The 3,614-nt window shown below is 33.4% G+C and overlaps 1 pseudogene; it reads left to right on the top strand.

Moving 5' to 3' along the window:
* Window positions 1–3: 3 nt before the first annotated feature.
* On the top strand, window positions 4–2,988 carry LOC149193947 (UDP-glycosyltransferase 86A1 pseudogene; annotated as a pseudogene).
* The last annotated feature ends 626 nt before the right edge of the window (window positions 2,989–3,614 follow it).

Genomic DNA, 3,614 nt, shown 5'->3' with positions numbered 1-3,614 from the left:
ATCCATGCTCTAGCTATTCCTTACCCCTTGGAGTCCCATAGCTTTTCTATGGCCGATCTCTGTATCAAGTTGGCCTCCAGGGTTTGGTTATCACCTTTGTTTCCACTGAGGGATCATCTGATTCACAAGCATACATCAACAATGTTGTTCAAACAACTGGTTTAGACGTTCGCTGTGCAGAGATTTCAGATAACTTGGCCATGGATTTTGATAGGTCTTTGTACAACGAAAGATTTTTACAGTTTACTTTCAACACAATGATGCAGCCAGTGGACGAAGTAATCGAGAGGCTGAACACACAGGAGGACAATCAAATTTCCTGCATCATTGCAGATTCGTTTCTGCCATGGACGGTGCTCATTGCCAAGAAATTCAACGTTCCTCTCATCTCGTTGTGGACTCAGTCCGCTGCATCGTATATAATATATTATCACTCAGATATGCTCATTTCCAAAGGCCATTTCCCCTCTAAAACCCACGGTAAGACTCAATCCTAAATACTTTCATTAGACTGCCATTAAACCCCATTTCTTTTGTTTATAATTACTTTTTAAATATGGTTTAGATTGATGGTATAGTATAACAATATTTACCCGTTATTTCAGGAATCAAGATAGAATCAAGATACATAATCGGTTATTTACATGTTATTTCAAGAAATTAAGATAGATAATCGCCTTATAGACAAACCATCCCAACCATACAACTTACAGTCCATTAAATTCTGTTTCTATATTTTTTTCATTCTCTGTTCACATATAAATCAATTTATTTTTTTAAACGTTGGTAGGAGTTTCTTGCTCTGTTCACTTATCAATCAAAATTTTAGGTTCGTGGGAGAGGTTTTTTCAATACTCCAGGAAAAGTGATCATGGTTTCTTATTATAAAATTTTAAAAATTCAGAAACTGATAAATGTGAGTAGAAAAATGATTTTATATTGTATTGTTTGAAAAGAAACTGAGATCAATTTACGGTAAATATAAATTGTTTTGAATCCTAAATCTAATAAGTCCTTAGTGGCATCAAAAGAAACAAAGCTTTGATTGGTTATAGACATAAAACTGGGAACCAAATTCCAAGTTTAAATAGATTTATATTAATAGATTTAAGATTTTTATGATAAGGGTTAATAGATTGTAAGTTTTCGATTAATCATATCATTTTGTTGTTAGTTATGTTTAGAATATCTAAGTTTTCGGAAAATTTCAGTGTTTATTTTGTTAGAAAATTTGAAGTTTCCAATTTTAACTAGATTTATCTTCGAATCTATATTAATTTCAAAATCCGTGGGAACCTATGAATCTATATTCATTTTAAACTCTGTGGAAACCTATATTAATTTATTGCTATGGTTGATTTTCTCTTTTGTAAAATTGAACTTCAATTTTTCGTTTTATCAATTTAATTTTTCTATTTATCAATAAGGACGGTGAGATAAACTCTGAAACAAATCTATTCTTACAAGTTATTATAAAACTAATCAATCAGGTTTTTGAGGGCACTTTTCATGATATTGATCCAAGGGTTCACTCACTTTTTTCTTTTTCCAAGCTTTATTCAGTTTATTGTGATTTCTTTTTCTATACAGTGAAAGCTTTTCCTTTTATTTAAATTCAATTTTTCAGTTTATCAGCTGCACCCTTTTTCATTTCATTTACAAGTCTAGATGCAATAAATACTGTGAGACAGACTGAAACAATCTATTTTGGAATAGTAAGCGGTCAGATTTTTTGCCACTGTTAAAATATTGATGGAGCCAAGGGTTTAGTCACTTTTCTTTTCAGCTTTTTTCCGTTTATGGTGAATTCTTTTTCTGTACAGTTGAAGCAGATGATAACTGCATCGATTACATTCCGGGAGTCCCAGCGATGAGTCCAACTGATCTCCCATCTTTTCTCCAGGCAACAGAGATGTCAGACTTGATGCTCCATATTATATTTTGTCTTTCCAATGCGTTCGCGAAGCAGACTGGGTCCTCACAAATTCAGTCTATGAACTGGAAAGAGAAGAAATACAATATTCGATGCAGACTACTACGCCTCTCTGCTCTGTGGGTCCGCTGTTGCCATCTGGGTATTTTGATAGCCATGAAGCTCTGGACTCCGATATGGAAAGGTGGTTGGATTCGAAACCGCGACACTCAGTCATCTACGTTTCGTTAGGTGAACGTGCCCGTGTTTCCGAAAGCCAAATCGAAGAAATAGCCGTCGGCTTGCTTGAAAGTAGAATTCCCTTCTTCTGGGTACTGCCTCCTGAGACTCTCAATTCTGATGCGTCGTTATCAGAGATTTTGCCAGCTGGTTTTCTTGATCAGATCAAAGATAAGGGTGTCGTCGCTTCTAACTGGTCTCGTCATCATCATCTGGCATTGCTATCGCATCGTTCCGTCGGGGGGTTCTTCACGCCCTGTGACTGGAATTCGATCTTGCAAGGTCTCTGCAATGGCGTTCCGCTGTTGGGCTTTCCGCTTCATGCCGATCAGTACACCAACTGCAAGCTCGTATCGGACGAGATGGGAATCGCCATGAAGGTACGGCATTCCGGAATCCAAGGAGAAACAATTGGGCGCAAAGAAATTGCGAGGAACGTGGAAGCCTTGATGCGGGGAGGAGAAGGTAAGAAGGTTAGGAAGAATATGAAGCGATTCAAGCGTGTAGCTACGAAGGCAGCCATTGAAGGCGGATCCTCTGCTGGAAACTTGGACAATTTTGTGGAGGAATTGGTTGACAAAATTATGCTCGCCTAGTGTGAAATAGGATATAGAGTGAAATAGGCTAGAGATGTATGCAGGGGCTGATGCTAAAATGTGGTATGTGGTTGACTGTGTTTCAGAAAATGTAACCTTTCTTGCGATAAAGTTTTTATGTAAAATGTGGTATGTAGTTGACCGTGTTTCAGAAAATGTAAGCTTTCTTGCGATATCGTTACTTTTGATCTAACCTTTGTCTGAATAATGTTTTGATATAACATTGGCCCCTAAAGTTTCTGAGATCGTGTCATTAGCACGCATCATTTGTTAATTTTTTCTTTCTCTATTGGGCAAATTTCTCTTTCTTTAGATTACTTATATATTCTGTAGACATATATATTAAATGTAGAGCTGTATGAAATCGCATATTGAATATTTATATATGTTTATATATAAACTAAATGGAAAAGCGGAATCAAATGAATACATCATACTCTATAAATTTTATTTTTAGTTTTTCTCTTTAAAATAAATATTAAATATTAAAATATTTTAATTGTACTTTTCTAAATTTTTAAATGTTATACATTAATTTATTATATATAATTTTGAATAAATAATTATATATGTATACTTTTGTGATAATATCAAAAAAATAAATTTATCAAATAAATAAAAATATATATATATATATTATAAATTTAAAAATCCATATTAAAAAATTTATATATATATATATATATTAAACTATAAAAACTATTATTTTAAATAATTAAAATTAAATTATAAAATACCTTAACTATAAATGTATCTTGAAGCGTTGAAGGTTAATCGGGGATAAATAAAACAATCATTATATAACTAAATATATATAGATTCTTATCTATGATCTTCACAATTTAATAAATTATTTACTCTATTCT

The sequence above is a fragment of the Pinus tabuliformis genome, chromosome 2_2 (genome assembly GCF_031772625.1).
Source record: "Pinus tabuliformis cultivar Carrire ecotype Pingquan chromosome 2_2, CPIR1, whole genome shotgun sequence".
Classification (NCBI taxonomy): domain Eukaryota; kingdom Viridiplantae; phylum Streptophyta; class Pinopsida; order Pinales; family Pinaceae; genus Pinus; species Pinus tabuliformis.
Note: the sequence above shows the minus strand (reverse complement) of the source record. Positions and strands in the feature narration are given on the sequence as shown.